Raw genomic sequence first — 9,282 nt, forward strand, 5'->3', positions numbered from 1 at the left:
CAACCTGTCTAGCTTTAGTAAGGAAAAGACATGGTATTCATCTCAGAAAAGAGAATGTCTGTGTACTATTCCAGTTCTGAGGGCACAGAGAGGCCACCTGCAAGACCAAGCTTTGGTTTGCCCTTTCTACTGGCCTGAGCAGTTGAGGGATAATGGGGTTTGCCCCTTGCATGAGGCAGTAGCTGGGGCAGCTGGAGCCTGCAGGTTTCACTCCTCGTACCATGCAGTTTTGGAGACAATGACAGCCTTGGCCATGGTCCTTCATCCGTGCAGCATAAGCGAAGAGGAACTGAAAGAACAAATCCAGAAATTATTTGGTAGAAATTGTCAGAGGCTGGCATAGCAGCACACCAGCTGCCTGTGCTCTGAGAATTGTAAGTACAGCACTGGTCTTCCTAATAAAGTGGTGAAGTCTGCTTTGGAAATATTTGTCAGAAAAATGAATAGGGCAGGAAAAAATATAATAAAGAAAAACTTTTGATTTGTTGTAGGAAGCACTTCATCCTGTGGAGGTATAAAAACCTATCTCACTTGTTCATTGAAGCTCTCAAAAATCAGGTCCTGCATTCAGATGCCAAAACATGAATCAGCTCGTAAACTCAGCTTGATTATCACATGGGTCATTACTCCTCCACAATTTTTCTTCTGAAATGAAGCTTCTTGATACCTAGTAACTATGGGACAGTTGGTGGAAATAATCTAGTAGTGTGTTATACTGAGTTACAGGGTGGTCTCACTGATCTAAGCCATTGCTGGCAGATCTACAAGCTCCATTTATCACATCACAAGATGACAAATGGGGAAACAGGAAGAAACGTGCATTAAGTGGTTTTCAGCAATGCACTGTCTGTAAAGCAGTTTTTAATTTAGTACAAACAATTGTAATCATAAAATTAGCTTCCAAGACAAAGTTTTTGGTGGTTCCGTGTAAGAAAGCAGCAATTGCCATTAACAGAGCAGAATCCGACCAGGCCTGGAGGTACCATTTTTTCAGTGTTACTGAAGGGATGAACCTGAGAGCAGTTTCTCTCTCTCTGGTGTCTTTTCCAACATGTTTGTGCAGTCTTGTCCTGAAGTTGCCACTGCTTGTAGCTGAGGCAAATTGAAGGAAAAAAAAGTGAAATAATAATAACCATTGTTTAACCACACAGCTGTGGTTGAACAAGAGGGAGCAAGTACCCCCAAGCAGAGGGTACTGGGAAGCGGCGCCCTGCTCTCTGTCCCAGAAATCAAACATGGGCAAGGCAGATGTGGACACAATTTTTTTAAACTGGGGACATAAAAAGCAAGGGGGAAAAAATGCATATTCACAGTAAAATGATAGTACAACAATAGTAAAACAATAGTTCAACAAAACAATAGTAGAACAACAGTAGAACAACGCTAGTAGAACAACAATATGACAACAATAGTAGAACAGTAGAACAACAGTAGAACAGTAGAATGGTAAAAATCCTCAACAAACATCAGAACTGATGATGTTTTGCTGCTGATGGCCCAAAAACCCACTTTTCATTGTAGCGGTCCTCATTCTTGGAGAATAACAAGAAAAAAAACCACCAAAGCAGGTTCAGTCACATCCATGTACATCACATTTTTGAAATAAGGAGATGCTATAGCAGGCTAGGGAGCACGGTGGAACCCGCGGCATGGAGCTGCCTTTCTGCAGCACAGCCAAGTCCCATGGGCAGCACCAGGCATACGGCATCACAGCTGACCACTACCAACAGTGCTCTGGGGTCTGTGACCTCACTGAACCAAACTTGAAGGAATTCAGCAGCAATTTAGCTTAAAGTTTTATTTCATTAGAAAACATATAAATATTTATGGTTTTTTTTCTTTAATTTAGACTCACCAGAACCCCACACTCACATGGCTCAGGAGTGAAAAAACCCATAAGCAAAGCCCTCCTGGCAGTAGCAGGGACCTCGTGAGCAGACGGGGCAGCTCTCAGGTGACCCCTGGCTCCAGCAGCCTCTGCCCCGCTCCCAGTGCGCAGGACCCGCAAGACATCGCCGCAGCTCCTCAGAGCTGATAAACCGCAAGCGAGTGGGGATGAGCTACAGCTGGAAAACAGTTTGGGTTTGGGGAGGGGGAAGAGCCCCATCCGCTCTGGACGTCGTAAGCAGATCCGACCCAGTCCTGCGCCGCCCTCGCCCGGGGCAGTAGCGGCGCCACGAGGTGGTGTCAGCGCGGCCGACGCCTGCGGCCGGGTCGCCGTTAGGGGCCGTTTCGCCGCCCGGGCCACATCGCACACCGGGTCCCCGCCCCAGCCAGCAGCGTCCCCTGCAGCCGCGGGCAGGTCAGCGTCACGGGGAACGGCACGGGCAGCGCCGGCGGGCTTTGCCGTGGGGCCGCACGGGGGCCCGACACCGCCATCGCCCACGGGAGCTGCGGCAACGGCCCCGGCCCGGAGCGCACTGCAGGAGCTACGCGCGGGGAGCGGGGCCGCTGCGGGGGGCCGGGGGCAGAACCCGCCGCGTGCTGGAGCCCGTGCCCCTCTTCCGCACGTGTCCCTTTTCCTCCCGCATCCCCGGCAACCAGTGCCCCTGTGCCACCCACGGGTTGCTGCCTGCACACTGCCTGCAGCTTCCACAGCCCTGCTGTCCCCCGCCCAGGGACCGTGGCAGGCACAGTAAGGGCTCCCCTGCACATCTCCCTGGCCACGGGCCGCTCAGCAGCAGGAGCCCCATGCCGTGGCCCTGCGGTCCAGCTAAGGGCAGGGTAGTCTGCAAGGCTTCCCTGCAGCGTCACCTCCCTAGAGAACAACCAGGCTGGTGGGGAAGCCAAAGCTGCCTCTGCTTTTGGGGGCTGAGCAGGGACCATGTCCTGGTCTCCGCCACAGGACACAACAGAGGGGATGTGCAGGGTGGCTCTGGGCACAGTGCTGGGAAGGGGACATTATCACCAGGGTGTCACCCAGGTCACCTTGACACCATCTCCCCAGATAATTTTTTGGGGTGTTTCTGAGCACACCCATCTGGGCAGAGCCCTATGACCCCCATGGTGACACAGGTCTCCTGTCACCCACCCCAGAGCCACAGGGCTGTACTAAGGGCTTTATTGAAAAATCAAAACCACACAAGGTAGTAATAATACAATAAGAAAAAGATCAACCCAACCTGCAGAGCAGGGGCACCACCACCGCCTCCATCACCAGCCCCCAGAGCCAGGGACGACAGTGGGGACACCCTCCCTCTGCCAGCACCCAGCTGAGGTACAAAAAAGAGATGTGAGAAACGAGCTCACCTTTAGAAAAATTTAGCTGGGGACAAAGTCAGTGGAGCAAAGGTTTATTTACAGTGCTGGGTGCATGCCTTCGTATCCTGCATGCACATTTGTGAGTACAGAGTCAAAGTTTCTTATAGTCAAGCCTTTTACATATTTCAGGACTTTCAGGAAGATGAATCCCACCTCCCGATGGCTGATGCAATCTTCATTCTTTCTTCCGCACATATCCAGCAAGGTCTTTTAAGAGCGAACTGATAAGGGCCAGTAGTCTTCTTTGATATGGACTTTTGACCTACTTAACCCCGTGCATGTGCCTAAAGCCCATATCATATAACTTGTTCTGTCACTTCCAGATTAGACGTTGGTTCGATCAAACATGCTGCCATATGTCCTTTGTCTGGCTGTAAAAGTCCCTTATTCCTGTTTCACAGTTTCAGAAACTTAACATTATCCCATCCACCTATGCAATTGTGCTTAAGCAAGATATAATGCAAACACAAAGATAAAGCAAGCTTTTGCTGAAGCAGACTATTTATGTTGTTAATCACAAGAGATTGGCTGAGAGAATGGTGCTGCCCTTCCAGAGCTCCCACCCGAGAGCTCCCACCCGCTCGTATTGTCCCCCAACCCCAACCTGGCCTGGAGGCCCTGAGGTAGGGGTACCCTGTGCAGGTAAGACACTCCCCAAAAAGAGTGGGGGGGGGGGGTGTTGGGACTCCCAGTGTCCTGCAGGAATGAGGTAGTTGATACTGCATCCAGAGGGAGATGGGTGTACATCAAAGTAGGGCAGCCCAGGGGAAGCCCTGAGGGGTCCCCGGCAGGCTGGGGGCACACAGCGAATGTGCTTGCGGGAGGGCTGGCCAGGGGAAATGGGGACACTGCATCCGGGCTTGGTGGATGGTTGCTCTCTCCTGTGCATAGAGGGTGGCAGCCACAAGGCTGTGGTGATGCCTGGCAGGGACATGCAGGCGGGTCCCACTGCTCTGTGTGCCAGCTAAAGGCATGGTGACAGCCCAGCCACGACTTCCTAAAGGGAAAAAGGTCAAACTCTGCATCCCAGCACCCTGAGGAAGGTAAGCTCTCCTGAAGTGTGGGAGGAAGCAGAGGGACTCAGGCTGAGTCTCATTAGCCTCACTGATTAGCCTCATTGGCACCCATTCTGTGTGCCCTAAGCAGAACTGTCAGCACCTCGATGTTGAAGATCACCTGGGTACAGCCTGCTGTTTTCTTTACCCAAGAGAGTGTCTACAAGCCTATCTTGAGCCCTGTATGGAGTTCAGAGGGCAAAACAGAAGGAGTGAACATCCCCACGTGCAGAGATAGCTGCGGGCTCAGCCAATGTCACATTTTCTTTCCTTCCTTCCTTCGTTTTCTTCCCTTCTTTCCTCATTCCTGAATTGTCAGAAAACAAACCACAAGATTTTCAGAAACTGCTTGTACCCAGCCTTCAACTGCTACTGGCTCAGTACTCCCTCTGCAGGCTTTAGAAGATGGGGCCCCGTTGATCCCTCTGTGACTGCTCAGGTTAAGATTACACCTCAGGACAACACCTCTGAGCAGAACACTTCTGATTTTGCCAGAAAATGAACCTGATGCTTTGTGCGCTTGTATGGTTTGACAAAGTAGTAAATATCCTTCATGGCTCCTTCTACAAGGATCACTGTGTACAGCCTCTTTTATGTCAGGATTCACACAATTGTCAGCCACAACAATCATGATGTCTCTGAACATCTGCTCTGAATATCTGCTGAGTATCTGATGTATCTGAACAGCTGTGTGTGTTGTTTTTTGTCTGATACCTCCTGCTCTCCTTCTGGTATATCTGTAAAGTAGAAAGAAAGAAACCAGTTGAGAAACATCCCAGATTTGACTGAAGAGCAAAAACTCATGTAACTTGTTTAAATTTAACAATTGCTTGTATGGTTTGGTTAGTTATGAAGGGTGTAAAATGTTCCTTAAGAACAGAGCTGAGGTGGGAAACTCTTCTGGGCTGGCTAACCTTTGTTCTGTGCCTGCAGACATTGCCACAGAGAAGATGTGTGTTGCACAGAACACTCAAAACTTCCTTCAGCCAGCTGCATGGCTAAGATTTCAGGCTGTACCACAGAGTTACCACTCTGTTCTGCCAATTTCCTAACAAAGAAACAACCTTTTTGCTGACAGCAGCTCTGCATTCTACAAAAACCTCCCAGTCCCAAACCAGCCCACCATGTCCGTGTGACCCTTGTGTAAAACCTTGGGGAAGTCTTCTCCAAGCTTTTGCAAAGTCAAGAGTATGGCACCTACCACCTTACAGAGTTCTGCTTGTTCATCCATCCCAAATGCTCAGGTAAGATCTCCCTTCTTCACCACCTGGCCCTAGGAAACACTGACAAACTCTGTGTGAGTCTGCAGGCCCCCACCGAGGTCTTTCTCCCCGGAGACCAGGCCATATGCAAGGTCAGCGACCTGAGAGCGAGCGCATGGTTTGTCAGCGAGGAGGAGCAAGTCCTGCACCAGTGGACCCCGGCAGCTTTCACGACTGACTTGTCTGTCGCAGGGAGGTCAGAGGCACCGTACAGCCTCGGGATGCTACCCCGGCCCAGCTCCACACGGGCCCCACCGTCCCCCTGGGCCTCCCAGCCAGGGGCCGTGCCCATTCCCCGGCCCCACAGCCGGCTCCGACGCACAGCTCTCCCTGCCACTGCCAGGTCCCGCAGCGGGAGCTCGCACCGGCCTCCCCCCCACACCAGACTGACCCCGCGCCAGGCCCTGGCTGTGCCGGCCTGTCACTCACGGTCGGCTGCGCTATCCCGGGACGTGTTGCGATCCCGAAGCGCTGGCCCTGCGCCTGCGCCAAGGCCATATTAACGAGGAGGATCCTCTTCGTGGGGGCGGAGAGAGACACAACGAGGACCTCTGCTTCCACGCGGGTGGGAGCACTCGGGGTCGGGGGTCGGCTGCCTCCTCACTGATCAGGGGCAATCCACATTGCCTCCCCAGTGGCGGTCCCTCGCCTCCCCCGCCTCCCTGTCACTCCCACAAAATCCATCCGGGGAGAGACCGCGGCTCCCCGTCAGAGCAGGGGTAGCAGGGTGGCCGGGGAGACGCAGGCGGGTGACCGTGAGAGGGCCGGGGCGCTGCCCGTGAGGAGACAGGCAGGCACTTCACTCTGCCAGAGATACTATTGCCTGTTCTCTGTGCGCCCCTCTAGTGCAACTCCCGATCATGAGCAACCTTCCTTTTTAAAAGGAAACCTAAGAAAGACATTTTCCTCATACAGGAATTTTATATTTACAGCTGAGAGGCCATAGAACAGAAGTAAGACAACTGGTAATCCCACTTCCATATCTAATGAGGACTTAATAACCAAAATACAATCTAAGCTTTTTAAAATCTTAATCTAAGGAGACAAAAAACTGTTGAAGAAATACTAATAAGTGCACTCCGCAAGTTTTACACTGACATTCTCTTAAAAATGCTGCCACAATGCAAATACGTTGGCATTTTAAAAACTACATCGCTACCTATGGAATGAGCTAAGTATTTACTGAATGATTTACAATCTAATTTCAGTATGATACATAAAAAAATCATCTTCTCTGATCCCTATTAATTGTGAAAACCTCACCTATGCGAACAAGGTTTTTTTGTTCCGTGTTTATAATCACTGACTACAGTGAAATCAAACTCAGTTTTAGTTTTCAACTTTCTTCTGTTGTATACTACTACATACTGCTGAGCAACAAGCATAAATTGGTAGTCCTTTCAGGCAAAGTTTTCAACTGGACTTCTTTTTGTTTCCTATAAAATTAATTGCCTTCTGTTGACTTCATTCTTACTCATACGGCAGTAAAATTGTCATTCTGTAGCTGAAGATAACATGGGCAAGTTCTCAAGTCTGCTCTTGTGCTTTTACCTAGAAGGGCCAGCTTGTCATGAACAGCTCACCACCTTTACCTCAAATGGCAATAATCTTACATGCCTTTCCCAAGTTCCTAGTAGAACTAAGAATCAATTTTCCTCTTTTTCAAAAAATAAAAGTAAAAAACATGCAGCCCTAGCCACAGGTAAACCACAATTTAAGCTCTTTCTCACTGACACCTCCATTTGTGGACAGGCAGTTTCCTAAGACAAAGTAATCAGTTTCCTGATAAGTCCAGGCTTAAATTTTCTCTAACACCCAAAGAAAAATCCTACCTGGACATTTCTTTTTTGTTCACTCTTACTCATGTTTGGTGCACAAGAAACGATATTAACTTTCCTGGAAGCAGTTCTATGTGCTCTACAAACACATATAGATAGGTGAGTTACCATCTAAGAATGGGAACTTCTTAAGAAGTTCTTAGCTTTTCTCCCTGATACACATTTCTGTGGACTTGTGGGATGCACAGCTTAATTATCTGTCACTCCGCCTTATTTTTTTAACTTTTAATAGCAAACTCTCATTCTTCCTTACCTCTATGACACAGCAGTCACACCACTAAAGTCTTACAAAAATGATCGTCAGGATACTTTCCCTTGACCTTTGAAGAGAGTAAAATAGAATATAGTATTTTATCAGGATATTAATTAACGCGTCTCTGTTCCTTCAGCTCATGTTCACTGGTGTGCAAGCACTCTTCAGTTTTGAAGAGACAGTGCAAACCAAAAGACTATAAACCCATTATACTAATGAAGTCATAAACAGTGGTCTTAAGCCTCTCTGTTACTTGTCACTGCCTACTAAAAAAAGCTGAGAAGCAACAGAGCATTGAGAAACCTGTTCCCTGCTGTTTCTTGTCTTGAGAGAGTCAAGAGTTCATTGTTATTCTTTGCTTGTCTGTTTTTCTTTGTTTTGGAAAAGTGGTGCCAAGCGATAGCACACTTTTTATTGCAGCCCTTTACTTCCTTCTACTTTTGCCCTTATGTCCTCTGAGCACTTTAGTGTTCAATCTCAAGCTTGCTACTGCATTCTAATGTATGTATGTTACAAAGGAATCAAAATTAAAGAGCAATTAACCTGAATAATACACAAAAATTCACATGGCTTCACAATAAAAGAAAAACCCAAGCACCTACCCAGAAAATAATCATACCCTTCCACCTGCCACATAATCATCTGTTGGAATTCATTTGAGACAATTTACAGTAAATTAAGGAGGCTGGGTTTATTAAAGATGTATCTAAAGTAAAATAAAAAGGAATATTCAGACAAGCAAGTAATTTAGTTCTTCTTTCTGCCTTTCTTCTGTTTATTTTAAATTCTTTATGTTTTTGAAAAAATACAATTAAAGAAATATTGGAGAAAATTGTGTTTAAAACCAAAGCTTATTTGGGAAAAATAAGTGCTTAAAATGTTCTTTTATTAAGTTCTAAATAAGTTGGAATGAAGAAAACAAAAATCCTGACAGTCTGTTTTCTCTTGATCTTTGAAGAAAACTGGAAGTTTTACTTTTCATGCCTTAACTAGGAGAAGAAAATAAAAGGAAGAAAACAGAAATTAAAAAAAAAATCTGAACAAATTATTATTACTAATTATTAGTAGAACGTTTTGAAAGGTTGTGATAGAATCATAAAGTAGTTAGGGTTGGAAAGGACCTTAAGGTCACCTAGTTCCAACCCCCTGCCATGGGCAGGGATGCCTCACGCTAGACCATGTCACCCAAGGTGCTGTCCAACCTGGACTTGAACACTGCCCAGGATGGAGCATTTGCTACTTCATTGGGCAGCCTGTGGCAGTGCCTCACGACCCTCACAGTAAAGCGCATTTGGGAGAAGTAAATAGTTTAAACCACACCATAAGACGCTGAGAGCTGTTCTTCAGCTGAACATTTGGCAACAGTAATCATTGTCTTGTTCCATTATCAGTGTTATTGTTTTCTCTTTAGATATACTTTTTTGTATCAAATCCCTTGATTTTTTCTCTCACTTGGTTTCCCTATTCTTTTTAAAAAGTTAAATAAATAACCTGCCAATCAAGTCTTTAAGATCAGCCTTTCATTTCATGTACTTGTGCAGAAATTTAGATCATCCAGTACTGAAACTTACATCAGCGAGGTCCCACACTAGTCGCCTTGTGTAGCAGATCGA

The 9,282-nt window shown here is 47.3% G+C and overlaps 1 long non-coding RNA gene across 1 annotated transcript; it reads right to left on the reverse strand.

Moving 5' to 3' along the window:
• Window positions 1-4,006: 4,006 nt before the first annotated feature.
• On the reverse strand, window positions 4,007-6,096 carry LOC136005530 (uncharacterized). The gene is made up of 3 exons (XR_010608798.1): window positions 6,008-6,096; window positions 5,518-5,599; window positions 4,007-5,053 (listed from the first exon to the last, which is right to left on the reverse strand). It is a non-coding gene; the product is annotated as an uncharacterized LOC136005530 (long non-coding RNA).
• Between the last annotated feature and the right edge of the window lie 3,186 nt (window positions 6,097-9,282).

Source organism: Lathamus discolor, chromosome Z (genome assembly GCF_037157495.1).
Source record: "Lathamus discolor isolate bLatDis1 chromosome Z, bLatDis1.hap1, whole genome shotgun sequence".
Taxonomy (NCBI): Eukaryota; Metazoa; Chordata; class Aves; order Psittaciformes; family Psittacidae; genus Lathamus; species Lathamus discolor.